The 23,780-nt window shown below is 33.8% G+C and overlaps 2 protein-coding genes across 2 annotated transcripts in view; one reads left to right on the top strand and one right to left on the bottom strand.

Annotated features, from left to right (window-relative positions):
- LOC108076115 (uncharacterized) overlaps positions 1-20,916 on the bottom strand; it is a 105,120-nt gene extending 84,204 nt beyond the window's left edge. Inside the window, exon 1 of the mRNA XM_017168843.3 lies at positions 20,349-20,916. The gene's annotated coding sequence lies outside the window, so the exon portion shown is untranslated. The remainder of the gene's footprint in view (positions 1-20,348) is intronic.
- LOC138929245 (uncharacterized) overlaps positions 1-23,780 on the top strand; it is a 110,191-nt gene that overhangs the window by 8,808 nt on the left and 77,603 nt on the right. The window lies entirely within an intron of this gene.

Here is a 23,780-nt window from a genome sequence, read left to right on the forward strand (position 1 = left end):
TTTGTTTGGCTGTGTTTGGTTTGAATTATTGATAGGGCTAAAAGTATTTCCGTGTATGGGTGTGTGTGAGTGTGTGTGCGGGATGTCTTGCATAATTCATTATGTATGAGTGTGCTACACACACACACCCACACACCCACATTTAGGCATATTCCGGAAGCCCCGAAAAAAATGCGAAAACATAATAAATTCGTGCTCAATTTTCGTTAGTGGATTATGCCATATAACACACTTTAGCTGCACAGTTTTTAGCATAATAAAGCAGTCGACTGGAAAAAGGATGAGGGGGGTTCCCCGGGAGATATTCTTTTCCTTTTTTTTTTTTGTTTTTTCTCTCTCTCTCTGTGTGTATGTGTGTATGTGTGTGCATCATCGTAGATAAAATTGACGCTGAAATGTTTCGCTGTTTCGCTGTGCATGTTTTTCGAGATAAGCATATATATTCGGTCACTTGCATATGTATAAAGCGGAATATATATACATATATATTGTAACCGATTCCAATGGGAATTCAGAGTGGCGCAGATGGGCTAATATGATATATATCCGCATTGGAATCCTCGGAGCATTTGCCAGTCGCGTTGATAGATGTTTTTGGCAGCGAAACAAAAATTCATGAGAATAAAGTATATGAGAGTGGTGTTTCCTTTGAGAATTTGGGTATTTGGAGGGGCAGATCACTAAGAATAGGGTTTTTATATGAAATTTATGTATTCTTTGTTGTAAAAGGGTTTTTAAATATTTTTCAAAATATTTTTTGAATATTTTTAAAGTATTTTTAAAAGATTTTCAAAGGGTTTCCCTGTTTTTCAAATTATAAATATTTGTAAAAGTTGTTTTTAAATATTTTTCACCAAGAATTTAATGAATTTATATATAGATATTTTATTTTGTTGTAAAAGGTTTTTTTTTAAATATTTAAAAAATATTTTTTAAGGGCTTCTCTGTATTTTATATATTAATATTTGTAAAAGGAAACTTTTGTTAATATTTTCAACCAAGAATTTAATGCATTTGTACAACAAAAAGTATTTCTTATACATTTTTACAACTTTTAAATTTAACTAAAAATAAAATATATTTTTTAATTCATCACCAAGATCATTTAAAACATGAAAACTTGCTTAATATTTGACCTATTTCATGCCGAAAACCCATTACCATTTTTGCCGCTTGTCCAACAACTGTCACCAGCAGTGATAATCGTGACCACAATCCTTGGGGCGGCCAAAATACCGATTCCATCTTGGATCTTGTTCAAAAAGGGGGAGGGGGGGGGAGAGGGGCTGGAAAAGGGACAGCCCGCTGGGCCATAAATCCTAATTGGCTCAAGTGGCTCGACGGGCCTGCAATTTGGATGCCTTTGCCCACAGCTCGCTGTTCGCTGTTCGCATTTCGTTGCACAAAGAAAGTTGTTTACGCAAAAATGTAGCACGGCCAGGAGAAAAGGAAGCTAAATGCACTGGGAAAAATATTACAGAATTTTTTCTTAATTTTAAAATACAAAACTATGGCTTTTAAGAGGTGAAAGTGATGAGAAATACATAAAAAGTAAGATGAACTTGGCCTTTAAATTGTTTATATATTTTTTTAAGCTATAAATTCTTTATTTAATAATTTAAAAACATTTTTTAGAATTATTATTATAACATATTTTCATTAAAAAGTAAATATTTTGGATATTTTTCCTTTGAAAAATTTACTTTATACACTTTTAATTCTACCAAAACATATGTTAAAGTACGAACTCTTCAATATTTATTGTATTTTAGTTACGTAGGGGTAATAGGGGTACTATTTTTCTCTCAGTGCCTCCAAAAGGCATTGTTAACCGAGACTGGAGATGTCGGACGCAAATCCAAATCAAAAGCAAATCTTGTTACGACAAATTTCAGCTACTGTGCGACCAAGTAGAACAAAGGCCATCGTCAGCGATGTTGTCGAGACGAAGGACGAGACTTGGGTCGGGAAAAGGGGCTGGGAGGGGGGCTGGGGGGTGGTAGACCCGGTGCAATGTCTCGGTGCACAAAAAGAAATGCGCCTGGATAAACACAATGCCCCCAAAGGGGGTCACTAATTTACTTAAAGGCAGCCGCCGCACCGAAACTGCAAACAAATGACATTTAAAGTGCAGCGAAAAGTCGCTAACTAGCACGGCCAAGCCCAGGCGGGACGGGGAAAAGGGGAAAGGGGTGTTGTCCGGGGGACGGACGATGGTCGCCAGGACTCGGCCAGGACACGACCAGAAAATGAAATGCAAATACTATTTACAAAAGCCAGAAATAAGTGCCGAACAATGCAGTGGCATTCACGCAACTGGGCGAACCCCTTAAGGGACAAACACTGCGGAAAATTTCAAGGAGGTTTTTAGGAAAATATTTTAAATATTTTTTTAATGTTTTATAAATATTATTTGCTATTTTATTTTAATGCAAATGTATTTTTAATATTTTTTTTATATATTTTATGAAGTTAAAAGGTATTTCAATTAACAAAAAAATTTCTTTTATTCATATTAAATAAATAATTAATTTTAAAACTAAATAAATCATTATTAAAAAATTATATATGTATTTTAAATATTTTTAAAATATTAGTTAGTATTTATTTTAACAGGAATGTGTATTTAATATTTTTTTTTGTTTATTTTATGAATTAAAAAGTGTTTTTTATTTACAAAAAGTAAAGTAAAAGTAAAGAAATTATTTTAATTTTTTTTAAATTTTATTTACTGGTTCTCTCAGTGCATTTAGCAGGAGCTAGCGACCAGCAAAAGCCACTAACAAAATTTGCTTTGTTGCCGCCTGTCGCTTGTCGAGTGTTTTTGGCCGCTGCCATTGCCGTCCCTGCTGTTGACGCAAAGTCTTTTGGCCCCAGAAAAACAAAAAACAACAAAAAATAGGAAAAACACAAAAACTCGCAATCAAATGCCCATCCTGCCACCCAGAGAGTCTGGCGAGTAGTGAAGTTTCCTCAGTATTCCTCAGTTTTCTCAGCTTTTTCCCCACAAAGGCTGCCTGGCCACAAAATGCGTGCATTCAACTGCATGAGTTTTTCCTTCTTTCTGTTTTCTTGAAGGAAAACCCCTGAGTTTCCCCATGGTTCTCGTGTTGCCTGTGGCCTTGATGCTTGTTTTGGCCATGTTCATGGCTCTCGCCAATGAAAATTCCATGGCAATTGAGTCAATTTCCGTGAATGCGATTTGGGGAAATCGCTGTCAGTTGACTTTCCTCAGCGGGTGGCGGGTTGCGGGTGGCGAGGCATTAAGCTGCTGCTAACTAATCAAAAAGAAATCACAAAAATATCAGAAATGTAAACTGATTTTGTATTGAATCACATTTCGTTCTCCCAAAAAATCCAATTGCCTTGCGCCCAACTATGTTTTACCCACCAAAATTTGAGCCATAAAAGAAAAAAGGAAAGTTTACAAATATATAAAAAAAGAGGGAAGGAAACGGAGAAAACCAGGCGGAGAACATGTATGTGTTTGGCATTTAATATCCTTTAGCGTTGATGGCGTTTTTATTTCTTCATCTTTACCAGCGCTCTTTTATTCGACTTGTTTTTTTTTTTAGTATTTTTCTAATACCCTGTTTTGGGTTTGATGGGGGTATATTGGGTTTTTGAGCTACTAATTGTAAATTAAATTTGTATTTTTAAAGGAATATTAATTTTTTAAAATATATTTTTTTGAATGGAATTTAAAGAATTTTACTTTTAAAAGTTATTATTAATTTTCAGCTTAAAAAAATGTACTTAAATTTAATCACTATACATTTTTTATATTTATTTTTATAAATATTTATTAAAAAAAAAAAAATACACTATCAGGCCTGTTCTAGTTTCCACTTCCGCAAAATTTATTCGGATTCGGATTTCCCTGACCTGTTCTAGTGTTCACTTCCGAAAAATTTTTACGGATTCGTATTTCCCTCTGTTAAGTCTCTGTTAATTTGCAGACGAAACGCACGGAAACTTTCCGTGTGCCATTTGGCCGGCGGATTCAAATCCGCAAAATCAGAAATTAATTATTTTAAAATACAATGCGATTATGTATATTACAAATGTTAATTGTAATATATTCCTAGAGGTTTTGGGAACATTATTGCATAATTGAATTAGCTAATACTAAAGTACTTGATTTATAAATAATTATTTTGTGGGTGCACCTTAAAATCAGTTCGATTCTAACCTTCAACATTATTGCAAATCCGCTGCCGCTGTGTCGTATTTGAGAGGGACCATTTAAGGGTTGTCAGCGTTTCAAAAAAAAAACGACATATATTTAAGATTAATTTCGAACAATTACTTTTTATGTTGTTTTACAATTAAAATATCTGCTATTAGGTAAAGTATAAGAAAAAGTGTTTTTCTTTAAAATACCAGCCAATTCAATCCACAAACTGAACTAAATTTTATGCGAAGGGAATTTTTTCTAAACCCTCGGCAACTCTACTTTCGAGCATTTTGCCACCAGAACAGCTGATTGCAATTACAAATATTTCAAAATGTTTATTTCCTGTCTTAATGCTTATTCCTTAGATTTTATTATTTAAATTAGTGCTTCATTACTATCTATGAGTTGGAGACTACAGCGGGCCAAAATTTTATCAGCCCCTTTTAGCAAATCTTAGACAAGGGAATCTCCTTTTGTTGAAAGCGACCAGCTGATTTTGTTTGGGAATTTAAGGGAAATTTAAAAAATTTCCTTAAATCACCAAGGGAAATTCGCTTATGTTAAAGGGAAATCCGCAAATGTTATCAAATTCACTTCCGAGTGGAAACTAGAACAGGCCTGATACTTTTTTAAGCTTCAAAGCTAGATTTTTGATATATAATATATAAATAAAATATAAAATAAAAATAAATATTTTTTAAATAAATAAAATTAAATATTTATTAATTGTTGTATTATTTTATTAATTTATTTTATTTAATAAACACTTATTTAATGTATAAAAATAAATATTTACTTAATAAATATTTATTAAAACAAAAAATTTAATTTTCCAAATAATCTTTATACATCTTCCTAAAATTCCCGGGTATCTAATAATCGTATTACCCATTTCCTAACATACTTCCTTGCTTTTTTTATAACCTTGTCTTTTTTTTTTTCATGTTTTTTCTTCCTTCTGCCAAGAGGGTGATTTTTTATATTGTCGCTTCAACTTTTTAATGATCTCTCAAATTGCTTATTTCCTACACGATGCTGGCTGGCAGCAATTACGTCAAAGCATGTGTCAGTCCCTGTCTTTGTGTGCGTGTGTGTAAAAGTGGCTCCCACACACACACACACACACAAACACACATGCCAGTACAATGATGAAGTTTCCCTTGGCACTTCCGCCGTTGCCGCCATCGCCTTTGCTTATTTATATTGACATGTGCAGGAAGATTTTCTAGTGTTGCTCCCAAAAAAAAAGGAAGAAAAATCCTATATGCACTCGAGCGGGTGCCAGGGAGAGCTGTCCCCTCCTCAGTGCGTCGTCGTTTGTCAAAAGCCAGCAAAACTGTTGACATAACAATGATTATACGCCTCATTAGTCACATTCCTCACATTGTATGGAAATGGCAAGAGACTCGAGGAGGAGACTCGTCGGGATAATAAGCCAGAATACAGAATACAGAATGGGGTCAGGATGGGAAAATATAAGCCAGTAGAAGTTGCAAAACGTGTCCACAGTCAAATCAGCCAAAGAGGCAGGAGAGTGTGCAATGCGGAAATGCAGCTTTGAAAAGCTGGAAAAGCTCAGGGAAAAGCAGAAGAAACTGCTTGGAGAATAACTGCAATTATACAATTATTTTTCTATATTTAAGGAGATATTTTGTTTGAGAATTAAGAAAAGGTTTTCTCGATAAAAACAATTTCTTAGGGTACAATTTTTCCATTTTCCTAATTTGATATTTATTTTCCTCATTGATTGATTACATCTAATTGCTCTTAATTTTCTAATAAAATTTTCATAAAAACCATGGAAAATTTGCTTTGAAGTTTGTGGTGTCAAAAACCTCCCAAGTGTGCACATATAATTCCCAACTGGTTCTAACAATTCTGGAAGGAAGTGAGAAATGCCGGTTTTGGGTTTAATAATTGTGATAAAAAATATGTGATATTGAATATGTGCTATAAAATATGTAATATTACTTAGTAACTTACCCTAAAAGTAAGTAAATTTGTTAATAAAGTTATATATTCTTGATCTGTCTGAAAAAAAGTATTCCGAAGGCATAGAAACTTGTGCTTATGGAACTTAGCTGCTTTCTTTACTTTTCAAGTAAAAAATTCTTGGCTTGTGCTGTCTACATATTTATAAAACTAATGAGCTGTTCATTCGTTGATAAGAAAGAGTGAAAATTTATGAAAATTCCACATCGGCAGTGGTTTCTTGTTTATATATATATACATATATACTCTGGCCGGGTGTTATTTTTAAAGCAATTTGGCTGTCATCTGATAGCGCAACTTGATTTGTTACTTGGATATCTTTTCAAAGGAGGCGTGGCAGGAGGCTATTGACAAAGACGGCGGAAAGTGAGTGGGCAGGGGCAATTTTCTGCGCTTGAATTCATTTAATAATGTGCGATACCCATAAAAAGCAGTTGCCAAAATGATTGTGGGTGGGTGGTGGGTTGGGTTGAGTTTTTGGGAAAACCCAAGAAAACGCAGGAAAATTGAGGCTGAGACAAAAGGCCAAGACAAAGGGAAAACCTTAAGGGAAGGTGTGCCACGTGTGTGTGTGTGTGTGTGTGTGTGCGGGGTTTTCTTTGTCTGCGTGTGTTGCCATTGAAACATATTATGCTCGTAAAAATTGAATTTTAGTGGCGCATATACGTATACGTATACGTAGAGGGTGTGCATTTGTGTGTTTTTGGGCATATACTCGCTTACTTTATTGTTGTTGAGTGTGCCTGTGTGTGTGCGTGTGTGGGGAGGTGTGCGTGTGTGTAAAATTTAATAATAACGACCCTCTTAAACCAACAGCCCTCCGCCGTCTTCAGTGAACCTGCTCTATCCGCACATATCTCTCTTCTCATTTTCCCGCTCTTACTTCTTCCCCTCATTACGCTTTCTTAAATTATGCACTGAGAAAAAATATATATAATATTAAAATATATTTATTAGATTTTTAAATATTTAAAACTTGTCAAAATGCTTATATGGCTTTAAAAATTAATTTATCTAAGAAAACCCTTTTTAATAATTTTTAAACTGCTTACAAAGTCAAATTTGTTCTCAAATTTAAAAAGTATGCTTAATTTAAATTTCTAAATAATTTTTTAACCATGTCTCTTCTATAAAGTAATGCAAAAACCTTTTTAAAATAAGCTTTTCTTGCTTTAAAATATTTTCTAAGCATATTTAAACGTAGAACTTTTCAGAAACTAGTTAATCCAAGAAAACCCATATTCAAAAATTCTGAAATAATTTTTAAACTTTTTTATTAAGTCAAATTTGTACTGAAAATTAAAAAAAATGTTAAAAGTAGGCTTATAAATTACTTATTAAATAATTTCTTTACTCTAAAGTGCACAAAAACCTTTTTAAAAATACCCTTTCCTGTTTCTAAACATATTTGATTTACTTCAAACTTTTTTACAAGTGTCTCTTAAATTTTTCCTCAGTGTATGCAGCTCTAAGTATGTGTGTGTTTGTGCGTTCTTTCTCTCCTTTGCGTTGACATTTAATGTAATAATTTTTACGATGATGCTCGACGGCATTAAAACGAGATTAAACACAAACAAACGAGAGACATAGTGGTCGCCATATAAGGGGCCAAAAGGGGGGCGTGGCTACGCCGTTGTGCCTTGGCAATATTCCGTTTGATACACTTGACAATAAAAAAGAAAGAAAGGAAAAATGAACACAAAAAAAAATAAAGGGAAGAACGAACGCAAAAAGATTAAGAGGAAGCGGCGCAAAGAAAATGATGCATGGCCCCCTTGATGTTGTTGTTGTTGTTGGTTGTTTGAGCCGCCATAAAAGATGATGTAGCACATAATTACACACAGGGCCATCTATTTACATGTGTATGTGTGTGTATGTGTGTGCGTGTGTAAGTAGGTAATACCCATTGAGATGATCTGCGGATAAGTTGCTGTCGCCGCCGCTCCTCGAGATTCATTGAGTGGGGAATTATGCTTGGCTCGTTAAGTGATCAAGTGCGAAAGCGAATCAAAATGCCCAAGTGCCTATATAAATAACCCCTAGCCCCCAGTCTGGGGCAATTGTTCGCATTTATTGTGGCCTAGCCAATTCCTATATCTGTTTTGATGGCTGTTGTTGGCCATTGTTGAAATCGTTGTTGAAATAAGAAGGATGGCAAACAACGGGCAAAAAGATGGTAGATGAAATGTTAGTTATTATTATTATTTAATTGCTTAAGAATGATGATTAGCTAACGATTTTGGGGGGAATTTGAAGAAGTATGTACATGTTTTTAAACTGTTGTTGAAACGTTGTTGAACTGTTGTTGAGCTAAAATATATTTTAAAGGCTGTTCTTAATATGTACATTTCTTAACTCCTTACTTATTATTATTATTTAAATGCTTAAGAATGATAAAAGCCAACGAAATATTTGGGTGAAGAAGTATGCAAATGTTTTTAAACTGTTGTTGAATCTTTGTTGAACTGAGGGAATTATTGTAAAATTGTTGGTGATTAAAAAAAAAAAATAAATTAAAGGCTGTTCTTATTATTTCCTAATTTTTAACTTAATTAATTTAATTATTTTTTGTATTGTGGATGATTATTATATGATGAAAGTTCCGAATGGTGGCTAAATTGTTGTTGAATCATTTTTAAATTGTTGAAGGATTTTTATAGATTTATTGAAGATTTTAAATATATTTTAAAAAAACTTAAAATAAAATTTAAACAGGAAATTGAAGCTAAACCCACCCAAAAAAGATCTTGAGCTTCTCAACAAATATACGTAATTATTGTTAAACATTTCTCTTATTATTTATAGAATTTTCCTAGCCTCTACTTAAGCTTTAAATAAACGTTTTCCTCGAGTGCGGTGCAATTACAGAGACCACGAAACCGAAAACCTCTTCTAAGGCCCTTGTGCCATCATTGGGTTAGTGGTTGCGAGACGGGCCTTGTACTATATCGCATTTCCATTGCCATCTTCCCATTTATCAATTACATCTTCATAAGAGATAATTCCCTCCGCAAAGTTGCCCTTCCACTTGAGTTCATTTCAAAAGGAAGCAATTCCCAGGCCTAAAATCATTTCAAGAAGCCCTGGGGTTGCCTCTATACCATATCGAATATCGTTTCCTTTTTTGATTTTATTATTATTTTGTATTTTCTTTGCGTTAATTCTATTCCACTTTTTTTCTATTTCGGTGCCGAGTTTCCTTTAACGATTATTTATGCATGTAATGCTGAAAAGTTTGGCTTTTTTCGGCGGTTGAAGAGGTGGAAAAGTAGGAAATAGAGGGAAAGGCCCAGCTCTATTTTGTGGGCAAAGTTAACCAAATAAACTTATTTGTCGTCGCTCTCTGTGTGTGCGTAATTTGCTTGACTTGCTACGCTTATTGTTGTTACGAGTAGTTTATTTATTCTTCAGCGGCAGACAATGCGATGTCTCTGGGTTTTGTCTGTTCCTGAAGCGCTGTTTCATGCATGAGCGGCCAGGAAAAACCCAGCCACCCTGCCACCAACCCCACGAAAAGCTGAAATCCGAATGAAAATGAAACTGAGGAATTGACTTGGAAATGCTTCGAGTTTGCTTTTCGCGTTTCGCGTCCTGTGAAAGGCTGTAAAAAGGGATAAAATCATAAGCCCAAATTTATCGCACTCCACAGTCAAGGCAAATTGTGTGCCGCCTATATATCCTTTTCTTTCTTATTTTCTTTTTGGGGTGTGTGTAATGGATCAAGTTTATTTATAAGTCGTTGCTCCTTGGGCCTCGGCTTTGGCTTGGGCTCTGGCGCAACATGAAAGCAAACAATATTACGCATACGCAGCGTCGACATGATGAAGTGTTATTTAAATATAAATATATTATCTATCGATAAGCAGGGGGTAGGTTAGCTGGGGAAAATAGAATGAAAAGCATTTTGCCGCAGCGAATCTGCAAATTTGATGGCCATTAGGGGGGTTTGGTGTTTTTTTTTTTATGGAGGCCGGAAGTAAAGGGCTAATAAAGTGATTTTGCCACCAATGGGGGCATTCATTCATTCCTTTCATTCATTCTGATTGAATTAGGAATGTTTCTACATAGTCTTTATCTAAAGGAATCGAGTATTTAGGTTTTTCTTTCAATTGTTTACTGGACTTGCCATCAATTTTGGTCAATTTCTGTGGGTATTTGCTTTAAACTGATTAGGGAATTATATAAAAAGAAGTTCTTTGTGGAAATTGAAAAGTGTTGGCAGTATAAAAATAGGTAAAAGAAAGACTTAAAATTAACTTTTGAGTACAGAAAGTATTAAAAATGTATTTAAAAACTTTCTAAAAGACTAATTAATAATAATATATTGTTTAAAAATATAAATTTAACTAGAAAAACCTTTTAAAATGTATTTAAAAATAGTTTTAAGTCATGAAAATATTTTAAGTATTATTAAAAGTCTTTATACTATTCCCCAAGAGTCTTAATAACTGTCTGAAAATATAAATTCAACTATAAAAACCCTTAAACATTTATATCTAAATAGTTTACAATTATAAAAAAAATATTTAAACAATTTGTAAAGTCCAAGTAATAGGAAAACAATTTTTTAAAATATAAATACAATTGGAAAAACCTAAAAAAAATACATTTTAAAAGAGTTTTTAGTCGTGAAAATATTTCAAGTATTATTAAAAGTCTTTAAACATTTCCCAAAGAGTCTACCTAGACACTTAAAAATCTATTTAAACCATTTTTAGAGTCCAAGAAATAATAATAACTTCTCTTAAAATATAAATTAAATTATAAAAACCTTTAAAAATTTATTTAAAATTAATTTTTAGTCACAGAAATATTTCAAGTACTTTCAAAACCCCTCAAACATTCCCCCAATAGCCTTTCCTGTGACCCATAAACTCCCACAAACTAAATGCTAAATGGCTTCATTGAATTTCCTGGACACTTGTGTCTTGTCTCTCCTCCTGCTGCTGACATATTGTTACGGCTTAATGAAATATGACCGATAAATCGGCCAACAATTTATCCGATATGCAATTTTAGTTTACATTCGCAATTTAGCATTCCGTTTTCGGTATGATCTCTCTGCACCTGGCAATAATTGCGTTAATTTAGTGCAATTGTTGGCATTGTTGGGGAGATACAGATACAGATAATACAGGATATACGGGGATACGGTTCGAGTGTATGCAAATTGCCTTACGAAATTCAATTATTGATCCGGCCGGTACTACGCAGGGCCAACAAATTTTACGGAATTACAAAAAAGGACAGACAGAATCCATTTGCAAACGAGAAACCCAGGTCCAGACAGGTTTTTGCCCAGTGCAGCGGCATAAAAAACAAAAATTCCTTTGGCCTTTTTCCCCCTAGCCTTATGGTTTCTTCTGTACTTTTTGTCTGCTTTTTTTTTTTTTTTTAGGTCCTTCCCTTGCCCATGCCCTTGCGTGGCCATAGAAAGGAACGCCAGCAATGAGAAGCTTGCTAAGAAAATATTTTGAAATGGAAAGTTTTTCCTCATGCAGGGCTCTTCTCTGAGTATGTGTGGGTGTGTGTGTGTGTGTGTGTGTGTGTCTGTGCCGGAGATATGAGAAAATGAAAACATATTTGCCTGTGCGAGGGCTGTTTGTTTAGTTTTTAAAACCCTTTTTAGAGAGAAACTGGGGTATATGGAGTTGGGAGAAACTTATTCAAACAGCTGCGTATTTTTGGTAAGTGAATGTTTTAAAATTTTATTTTTAAATAAATTTAAGCAAGCTTTTTTAAGGAAAATTCAATGGTTTAGGTTGCTGTAGATATTTTTAGGGATTTTAACGGGTATATATGTATAATTATTCCAAACATTTTTTAAATTTGAATTTAATTCAGTGAATATTTATTTTATTTTAAAGACTTAAAATATTTAAGCCTGATTTCGGGCACTTTTTTAGGGTTTTTAATCTTCCTAGTGACTCCTAAATTATAAATTTAGCTTATATTAATTATGTTTTTAAGATTTACAATACTTTAGCCTAATTTTTGGCACTTTTTTAGTGTTTTTAATCTTTCTAGCTATTTTTAAAGAATAAATTCAGAAAATCTTTATTTTGTTTTTGAGATTCAAACATTTTAGTTTAATTTTTGTCACTCTTTTGGGGTTTTTATTATTCCTAGTGACTCTTTAATTATAAATGAAAAATATAAAATTAATATGTATTTTGTTGTTTTCTTATTTAAAATATTTTTGACTGACTTAAACACTTTTTTAGGGTTTTAAAATATTTTAAAATATTTTAGCCAATTTTTGACGTCCTAGTGACTCCTAAATTAGAAATTCAGTGAATATTTATTTTGTTTTCAAGAATTAAAATATTTTAGCCTTATTTTTTACAATTTTAAAGGGTTTTAAAATATTTTTAAATATTTTTGACACGTTTTAGGGGTTTTTTGTGACTTCCAAATTACAAGCATTTATTCTTCTTTAAAATATAAACCAAAACTGGCACCCTTTAAATGGAAATTCTTGGGTATTCAATAGTCTTTACCCTCAAAGTTACACCTTGCATTTGGCCTAGGCCCCACCTTATCCTTGTCCCTTTTTTTTTTGCCTCTGTGCTATGATAAGAATCTGAAAACTTTCACGCTGGGGGAGGGAGGAAGAAAGAAAGAGAGACCGAACCAACGTGTCGTATGCGCAATGTCCTGGCCAAAGTTTCACCGATCTATGGATTTTTGGATGCCGCCAGGATGCGACATGTTGTTGCACTCGAAGCAAAAGTCTTAACAAAGTCAATATTGAACCTTAGCCAACACAACTGCCAACTGCCAACAAAATGCAAATAAGTTTTCAAGAAATCGTAAAGCTTAATTGAAGCCCATAGAAAATCGGTGAAAAATGAAATGAAACCCCAAAAAGTCAGAAATTCATATCAATTTCAAGCTTATAAATGGAAAATTATTAAAGGAAATGGAAAAAGGAGTTTAAAATTAATTGAATTTTAGAGGGAAATATGAAATTGAATGGCAATTTGTATAGAAACTGATACAATATATAATTTTGTATTATGATTTGCATTCAAATGTGCCATTGTTAAAGGCTTGAATATATATTTAAAAAGGAAAAAGAAACAACTCTTAGATTAGTTTTTTCTCTCCAATAGATTATTATTTTTTTTTGTGCTAGAAATAGCCCCGTACATATTTAATATATATACTGCGTATATAGTGTATGGATTCCCTGGCTTCGTTTCGCTTTTCGTGTTCGTTGAAATGCAAATTAAAATATTTATGCAAATGCGTGAGGCGCGGCGAACACAATAAATTTATGCCAACAAACGAGAGACCAGGAGACCGAAAACAGAAATCAAATGAAGCAAAAAAAGGAAACCCCATAGAGAAAGAAATAAGAAAAACTCCTAAGAGGAAAAACAATTACCTGTTACATATTATCTAAGCCAGAGAGCTAAGCTACCACCACCTCGTCTCCTGTCATAAATGTTAACGTCTGTCACCATAATTCAGCGAATCTAAGTCAATTTTTCTTCAGAAAATTTGTTTTGTAAAATATGTTAAAATAAGAATTAGAATTCCTAGATTCTTGGCCTTGGATTCTCACTGTTTAAGCTTAGTTTTCCGCTGTACGCATTACGCATACGCCTCGTTGGCCGGGCCACTTAAAAGCATTTAGCAATTAGCTCACCTTTGGGACAGTCGACACCTTTTGAACACCTGCAAGAATTTAATTAATGCAGCTAACAGAGTAGCTAGTACCTTCCTCTTTACTCCTCCTGAACCCAAAAGCCTTTTGCAAATTAAAAAGCAGGAAATTAGTAAGCAACTAAAGTGGGTTAAGGCTGCAGCTGCCTCAATACGAGTTCTTAAAAATTCCTATAAACGATTTTAGATACGAATTTTTAGCTCTTAAATTAAATTCCTGGCAAAGGAAAGCCCAACATCTCTCGAAATAAAAATATCATTCAGCCAAACAGAAATATTTCCACAAAAATCTATTTTTATTGAAAACTAGAAATGCAATATTGTGGGAAAATTCATAAAAATATGAATAAGAGTTTTTGGTTTTTGTGGTAAATCAAACATTCTTGAAATTACTTTATTCAAAACCAAAAAAAGCTCACTTTTAATTAAGAAAAAACTGTGTGTAAATTAGCCCAAAAGTCTGTGTTTAATTGAAAAGAATTACAGCTTTTTACCCCATTCTTAATATTTCGGACACCTTTTTGAGAGAGAAAATCCCCTCAGCCAAATTGCAGGCTTGCCAACAAGCTGGATTCTGTGCCTGTGTCTGTGTCTGTAGGTGTCTCAGAAATCCTTTAGGATCCGCTTAACAGCAATTATCTTCATTACGCGAGGCGCTCACGAAAAGTATGCAGAGGCCAAAAGCAAAATCTGACAATTAGGAGGAGTCCTTCCTTGCCTGGCATTCAGCCTTAAGTTGGAATACAGAAAAAAAAGAAACACCTTTAACCTTTTGCCAGGGCTTCGCATATAAATACAACGTTGATGGATGTGTTTTGAGTGCGGGGAGCCTGCCTTGGGTGGGGAGTGGCTTCCTGTTTTTCGGGCTTCTTTTGAGTCGACTTGTCGCCGCTTTCTGTTGTTATTCAGGTGGCCTGAAATGGTATGGGCGGCGGTGTTCTAAACGATTTATAAAAGCCAAAGGAGGGAGGCAGGATGAGAAAGAGGAGGAGGAGAAGCGGGAGGAGCAGAAACCAGGACCCACGACCAACAGTAGCGGGTGAATGGCACAAAAAGTGTTGCAAGCAATTTGCGCAATGGCAAAGCGAGCAGAGAGCGTCGTTGCCTTGCCAAAATCCTCTTCAGTAACCTTTCAACCTCGCTTACACCCCCTCCCTCCCCACCCCAATGAGAGTACAAAAGCAGGTAAGCTACCTGTGTGTGTGCCCCCTCCCAAAACCCCTTTTCATCTCGAAAAACTCGCAACATTATTGAGTGCGTGCGTGGGCCGAAAAACTTGCTGCCATTTTGCACGTAACTGACATCAGCGCGCTTATAAATCAACTTGCAAATGTCCCAGTGTCTGTATGGAGAGTTGGTTAGAGAGTTTTTAATACCCTACACTAAGGGGAAATAAGGGGTAAGATGAGTATTTTAATTAAGGGAAAATGAGGCAAGGAAATGCTTGTACTTTTAAGCTAATTTTTGAGAGGTTTGGGAAAAGAAATCTTTGAAAGTTTTTTTTAGTTGCCTTAAAATATTTCTCTAGATTTTATTTCTTATAAAATTATCTCTATAGTTTTATATCTTATATATCTACAAAGTCTATTTACTTTTATTTTTAATATTTCCCTTAATTTTCCTAGGTATTTCTTAGTCGTTTTACCCCAAAAAACCTTCCTTGTTCCCCTCTTGTTGTATTTTTTAAAGGCCAAATCCCAGTTAGCATTTTGGAGTTCATGATTTTGGTTACTCTCAGAGGGAAAGGGAATCGGGAATCGGGAAGATGAGGAGAGCAGTCAGACGAACTCATATGATTAGATTAATGCGTTGTCTAATGGCCTCAGCCTGGGCCTCATCTTGGGCCTCCTCACTCGACATTCATTTCACACATTGTGCGTGTCGTCGTAATATCATTTTTATAAACATCTTGTTAACCCGCAGGGTTCCAACAACATTTCTTTTTTTTACATTTTTTTGTACACTTTTTTGTTGTATATTTATGTTGTATTTATATATTTTTTTGTTGAGGCAAAAAAAGGGAAGTCGCAGGCCATAACTCAGGGCTGGAAATATGATTTGCGGGTCAAGAGGGTATGCCATGAGTGATTATCCGGGTTTTTGGAGAATGGATTATGGGCAATTTCGGAGTCACTCTGGAAAAGTCAGAAGCCGAGAAAACCGGAGTTTGGGGTTGCCTTTTCGTGGTAATCGCTTGGGTCAGGCGAAAATTGAGGGGTTAAGTTGGGCAAAAAAGGGAGGTCTAAGGGTAAAATTCAGGGTTTATGATAATATTAAGTCCTTGGAAATATATTTTATTAACCAAAAATATTGAATAAATTTTTAATAACAAAATTTGGCAGTCAATTAAAATCTGTTTTAAGTTTTTAATTAATTTTTTGAAATTTATATTCCAGCATTTATGTTTACAACTTTATATTTTGGCTATGTATATGTTTATTCAATTTTATTTTGTTGCAAAAAGATTGGCCCTTTAAACTTTGAAGCCACGAAACAATTTTGTGTTTAAAAATATATAAATACAAAATGTAATTAAAACAAAATGAACAAACTAATCAACAAATTGTTTTTGTTGTTTGACAAACTATGCCATGTTTTGTTTTTATTATTGCAAGTGAAAGCAAAACATAAGAGAATGCTGCAAAAAATATCAAATTAATTGAAATATTTTATTTAACTGAATTTTTGTTGCTATTGAATTTTAATTACTATAATTAAAACTTGTTATTAAATTAAGTAAATTATTATTCTTTTTATATTAAAATTGACTTATTTTTAATATAGAAACGAATTTTCTTGTTGGTTTTCTTAAGAAAATATCAGAGAATTCTTATTAAAATAATATTTTGAAAATATATATATTAAAAAAAAAATAAGTAATATATCACTAAATAATTTATAAATATAGGTAGTTGCTAAAAACCAAATTTTATATATAAATATATATATTGATACAAAAATAAAGTAAAACTATTAACATTTTATTGTTTTTATTAAAAGAAAATATGAAATAAAATATATTTAAAATAAATAAATAATACCTAAATATATTTTTAAAATATTAATAAAACTGTTAACTATTAGCCTGATAAATAAATATGTTTTTATATATTTATCGCTTTGGTAAAAACTCAAAATAAAACTATTAACATTCAATCAAGTATATATTTCATGTCAAAAGCAAATTCCGAAGACTATATAAACGTTATTAAAACATAAATACTTGCTTCTACTTGCTTATTAAAAAAACTACCCCCTAGAATATACAATCGTGGACATAAGTATTTTGACACAGCTTATAGCTATATTCCAGCGCGTGTATCTTGGTACTCGTAAAATGTACGGGATCCATTTAACTTTCCAGTAAGAGATTCTATTTAAAACTTTAAGAGAGCAAAATATGACATTGATAAGTAAATTAACTTCTTTGCTATGTCACGTGATCTGAGAGATCATGCATTTTTGGGTGGACAAAAATATTTTGACATTGCATTCAATTAGCTCTCATTTGTTTCGTGCACATTAAAGGCAGTTTATTGTTATTTATAACTCCAGCTTATAAATCTTTTAGCAGCTTTAATACATTTTTTGTCAATTATCCTATTTTCTGTACCGTTATTTAATGAAAATATGGGTAAAACACGGGAGCTAAGCCAAATCCAGCGAAACGAAATAGTAATTAAGTACCAAGCAGGTATTTCGGTCCAGAACCTCAGCATATTTTATAAAGTACCCCGACAAACCATTGACTACCAAATTAACAAACATAAACTGACAATTTCGACGGATAATTTAGTCAGAAATGGGCGACCACGCAAGACTACGCCTAGACAAGATCGTCTAATCCTTTCAAAATTTAAAGATAATGTCCTTATTATACCAAAAGCCGCTTCAATGGAAGTTCAAAATGATTATGATTTTTAAATTAGTAGAAAAACAGTTGAAAGAAGACTTTAAAAGGCTAACTTTGCTACTTTGTGGCCCGTCAGATACCTTTCATTTCACATACAAAAGAGTTGAAACGATTTGCCTTTGCCAAATCATTTGTTAACAGCCTCAATCGTTTTGGGAACAAATTTTGTGGACCGATGAGAGTCCTTTTGAGTACCATGGTTAAAAAAAAGAAATTTACTGCAGATTACCAAAAAATATTCGCAAGAAAGTGCGGCCTAATCGGCTAATCGTTTTAACTCATTTTTAGGTGAAATGAAAGGTATCTGACGGGCCACAAAGTAGCAAAGTTAGCCTCTTTAAATAATATTTCAACCGTTTTTTTACTAATTAAAATATCATAATCGTTTTTAACTTCCATTGAAACTTCGTTTGGTTTAATAAGGACATGTTCTTTAAATGTTGCAAAGATTAGACGTTCTTGTCTAGGCGTAGTTTTGCATGGTCGTCCTTTTCTGACTAAATTATTCGTCGAATTTGTCAGTTTATGTTTGTTAATTTGGTAGTCAATGGTTTGTCGGGGTACTTTATAAAATATGCTGAGGTTCTGGACCGAAATACCTGCTTGGTACTTAATTACTATTTCGTTTCGCTGGATTTGGCTTAGCTGCCGTGGTTTACCCATATTTTCATTAAATAACGGTACAGAAATTAGGAAAATTTACAAAAAATATATTAAAGCTGCTAAAAAATGTATGAGCTGGAGTTATAAATAATAATAAGCTGTATTTTATGCGCACGAAACAAATGAGAGCTAATTGAATGCAATGTCAAAATATTTTTGTCCACCCAAAAATGCATGATCTCTCACATCACGGGACATAGCAAAGAAGTTAATTTACTTATCAGTGTCATCTTTTGCTCTTTTAAAGATGTAAATATAATCTCTTACTGGAAAGTGAAGTGGATCCAGTAACTTTTACGAGTACAAAGAGACACGCGCTGGAATATAGCCATAATCTGTGTCAAAATACTTATGTCCACGATTGTATACACATATTTGTAGTAAATATTAATTTCGATATTGCCGCCGGCGACAGTGTTGCACAACGCCAGCTAAACGCAGTGTCTGTCAAAATGTTGCCCAAATTGGCTGACTTTTGACATTCTGACCTGGACACGTAACGCGTGTCGCCTCCCTGCCGCTTTTCCCGGCTTTCCCAGCTTTTCCCCTTACCTTTTTCCTCCCCCCTTCGGCAAATGGGAGTGAGTGTGTGTCACTTTCTGTAGTTTCGGGCAGAGAGCGTGTGATTTATGATTCTTGGGCTCCTGCTCTTAGTGTCTGTGTTGGTAAATTACTTTCGCACACACACACACACGCAAGCAGGGGTCTTTTTTTTTGTTTTTTTGTTAAGAATTCAATCGGTGGAAAAACTTTAAGCGATTTTCGCATTTAAACAATATGTGCGGAAAATAGAGAGGCTTAATCTTTGAACTCAAATTCAGGCTGGAAAAAGGAGCCTTGTTGCTCTTTCCAGCCACTTTCAACGGTTTTGACCTTCAAGGGGAAGCCTGTCATATAATTTATAAAGAATATATATATTTATATATACTGTATATATATAATCTCTATATATATTTTTATATGTTCCCTTTTCTGTTTTATGCCAGCCCGCTGTTCGTGGGTCATTTAAATGCTACATTATGTTGAATATTCAATTTAATGTGTCTTATAAATCATGTAGGTCCTTGAGGTCCTCGAGTCCTTTCGCTGTGTGTGTGTGTGTGTGTGTGAGTGGAGGGTGTGGAGAGGGGGGGTTGAGATTTGACTCTGTTTTGTCACACTTTCCGGAATGTTGCCAACTCCTAACTGAAGTTATTTAAATTTCCCACGATCCTTTCTATAAGTTTACCCCATTTAAGTCCTGATTTACATCTACTTGATTGGGGTAATTAAGGGATTATTAAATTGTAGAAATATATTTGTTTTTTAAATTATTGAATTAAAAAATATACAAGACAAATTACAAAGAATTTTCAGCTCTTTGCCATGTTGTCTGCCTTTAGATGCCTTTAAATACATTTAGAAAATACTTTAAAATATTTAAAAAAATATTAAAAATATTAAAATATTTTTAAAAATATTAGAAAACATTTAGAAAATACAATTATACATATAGCTGCACCTACACTAACCTACACACACTTTAAAAATTGTCATCTCTTTGTTGTTATTCAATTGCCTTTCAAAAAGCCTTTAAATAAATTTAAAAAATATTTAAAAATCTTAAAAAATTTGTTTAAATCTTTAAAAATATTTAGAAATTATAATTATATATAAAGCTACACCTTCACCAACCTACACACACCTTAAGCACCCATACCCACATATAATAATCGTTAAGCCAAGTGTATATGTTCAAATTTTGTTGATTAGCACCGGAAATAATTTTTAAAAAAATATTCCCCTTGACCATAAACAATTACAAATACAAGCACATACCTTTACACATTCACACCTTCATATATACACACTTACACACACTCATAAGCACACACACACACACACAGAACAATAAAGCAGCCACAAAAACAAACAATTTCCTTGTTTACTAACCGTTTTTTGGCCTTGATTGGTTTCCTGTTCGCTTCTGGTGATTATCTCTCTGCTTTTCAGATTTCTTATACTTTCAGCTCTTTATTTATTTCTTATTTTATTTTATTTTGTTTTTTTTTTACACACTTTATTTTCATTTGTTGCTCATTTGTTGCATTCACTTGTTATTTGAATTTTTCTTAAACACCAACTTTCACTTAAGAGTGTTGTGCCGGTTTAACAAAAACAAACAAAAAAAAAAACAGAGAACAACAAATACGGGAAAATGGGAAAACGGTAAAAGGAAAACGTTGGTAAAAGGAAAATCGCGATCAGCGAACTTTGAAGTAAAAACTTTTGGTTTAACTTTGCACTTTTCCGTTAAATGACTGTAATTATGGGCACGCGATCACTGGCAGGACCTCTCTGGGGTCACAACACACGTCGTCGCGAATGGTCGTGGTCTCTCGTCCTTCGTCCTTGGTCTCGGCACACACACACACACACACACACACTGTGTGTGAGTTGACTTAGGCCAAAATCGTAGCTCTCAGTTTGTCCACCACGAGCCGGCTGACAACAAACGGCGGCAGAGTTCAACGTGAGACTGAAATGCCGCACGGGGAACGAACCACCGATGTTCGTCAGTCGTCGTCGTTGTCGGCAAGTGGTGGGTTTTCACTCAAGAATTTTCCCCACCCAACAACACCCACTGTGGTGAACAGAGAGAGAGAGAGCCAACGACCTTGGCTCGCTCTTTGCCAGCTGTTGATTTTTCTCTTTCGCTTCAGCCTCTAATCGCTTATGGCCATCGAAGCGGCCATAATTGCCAAGGGGTAAGGGTGGGGGAGGGGTTGAAGTTTAAGGGAGAGGGGAGTCTATAACCTGGCTGGCATTTTCAGGCTCGAAACCAGACAAGGACTCCATTGCAGCAGCGGAAATGAGACTACCGTTGACGTGGATTAGCCAAAGGCTTTGAAACGTCGGCGCCGTTAAGCGGAAAATGCAGTTTTCCCCCTAAAGAATGGTCATTCTCAGAGTTGTTTTTGATGAGAAAATATTTGGAAAATATTTGGAAAATATTGAGAGAGCAAAGTTTTCTTTTATAATAATTATATTTTGAATAGGAGAGGCTTTTTAGGGGCTTGGTATTAATTTTTGTTAATTCTGAAAAAAGAAAACTTGATGAATTTATTAATAAATTTAGTTTCTTGAAGTGTGGTATTTTCCAAAATGTTTAGAAATAATCTTTATATATATATATATATTATTTTTAAACATTTTTTTATTGTTATAAATATTTTTTAAATTAAAATTAAAACCAAATTCTCCCTAAAAACCCCATAAATTCTTACATTTAAATGGAAATTAAGAAAACTAGGCTATGGAAAAACCATTGTCATTCCACTTTTTCTTGTATTTCTTTCCCAAAAACCAGCACACACACGCACACACCTAATCCCTTGTAGATCCCAATGATTAATTGTTGTTGCGTCTCTGAACATCTAAAATAATTACAATTTATTCTTTAATGAGCGAATCCATCGAAGCGAAAATTGCCATTCCACTTAGATACAAGTTTTCCTAATTTAATTGGCAAAACTTAAAGCGGAATATATACCGGGGCATCCGGCAATTTAGATGTGTCGCAGATACAGATACTTTTGTATCTGTTGCATCTGGGTCCAAAAGTTGAGACAAGAAATTATGCTAATTGGCCGAAACACACGCATACACAACTTTTGACAGCCAACAACTACTACTGACACGACACTTTAGAGCCTGAAACCCCGTTGCCATCCGGTCCAGCCTTGGATCCTTGGATCCTTGGTCTTCAATCTTGAATCCTTCAGCCCGAAGCCTTGGAGGAATCCTTGGAAGGTGGCAAAGTGGGCAAGTCATGTGTAATACATCACTTGATTAGGCATTAAATAAATGCTCTGACAAGTTTACACTCAATTACATGAAGTTGAGAGGGGGGCGGGGAAAATGGCAAATGGCAAATGGAAAATGGAAAATGCCAACTGTGAACTTTGGGGTAGCTGTTGGCTGTTGGCTGTTGGCTCCCAATTACTGAACTGTGAGAATTTAATTGCCAGCGAGTAAATGTCAGTAGTATCCATATAAAAATAAGATTAACTTGAAGATAATTCAATGGGAAGTTGGTTAAGTGTTCTCAAATTGTTTAAAAATATTTTTTAAATATTAAAATGGATTTTAAGTGATAAAATATTTAGAGAAAGGCAGTTGCTAATTTTAGGTATTTAAAAATATTAAAATATAAATAAAATAAATTATAAATATTAATATTAGATCAACTTGAAGATAATTCCATTAAAAGTCGGTTTTTTCAGAGACTGAAAAGTTCTTGAAATGCTTAAAAAATATTAAAAAAATATATTGAAATGGTTTTTAAGGTATAAAATATTAAGAGAAAGGCAGTTCTTTATTTTGGGTATTAAAAAAAATATTAATATATAAATAAAATACGTAATAAATAATAATATAAACAGATTAACTTGAAGTTAATTCAATTTTAAGTTGGTTTTTTAGAGATAAAAGTATTCTCCAATTGTTAAAAAATATTTTTAATATATTTAAAATGGATTTTAAGTGATAAAAAATTTAGAGGAAGGCAGGTGTTTATTTTGGCTATTAAAAATATTAAAAAATAAATAAATTTAATAATAAATAATAATATAATTAAATAAACTTGAAGATAATTCAACTGAAAGTCTGTTTTTCAGGGACTTAAATGTTTCTAAAATGCTTACAAATATGTAAATAAATATTAAAATGGTTTTTAAATGATAAAATATTTAAAGCAAGCTAGTAATAATATATATTCCCCTGGAAAATCAATTAAATGTTTTCCTGGCCTTTGCCTTGAAGGCTTTTATTATTTTTTAAAGGGGTTGCCTAGCAATTGAATGTTTCCTCTATTTTTTTTGACTCTATTTTTTTCTCTATTTATTTTCTATTTTTTCCCCTATTTATTTTCTATTTTTCCAATGTTTTTCTTTGGTTTTCCTTTGCCATCGCCATATACATGGGGTTTTTCCCCCCCTATTTTTCTCTCCATTTTCCCTGGGCATCATCATCATCATCATCCTGGCTGGCAGGCTTAATTGAGAAAGGAGATTTGATTAATTTGCATGCCATAAACAATTTGCAATTTGTTTATGCTCTCAAAGTGCACAAGAGGCAGCGAGCGGGGGCGGTGGCATCGCAATTAAAGCAAAGCCTCTGCCAAGCTAAGCAACTTTTTCCAACAGCAGCAGCATCAGCTAGGATTTTCCATTTTCCAAGGCGGCGGCAGGCATCCTCTGAATGTGAAAAGAAATGTCACCAAGGCAAGGTAAGCAGATTAAGGCCTTCTTTGACTTGCCAATGCAATTCAAGTCTCCTTTTCGCCTCCTTTCGGCATGCAAATGATGATGGCTCAGCCCCGAG

The sequence above is a fragment of the Drosophila kikkawai genome, chromosome X, assembly GCF_030179895.1.
Source record: "Drosophila kikkawai strain 14028-0561.14 chromosome X, DkikHiC1v2, whole genome shotgun sequence".
In the NCBI taxonomy this organism is placed as follows: domain Eukaryota; kingdom Metazoa; phylum Arthropoda; class Insecta; order Diptera; family Drosophilidae; genus Drosophila; species Drosophila kikkawai.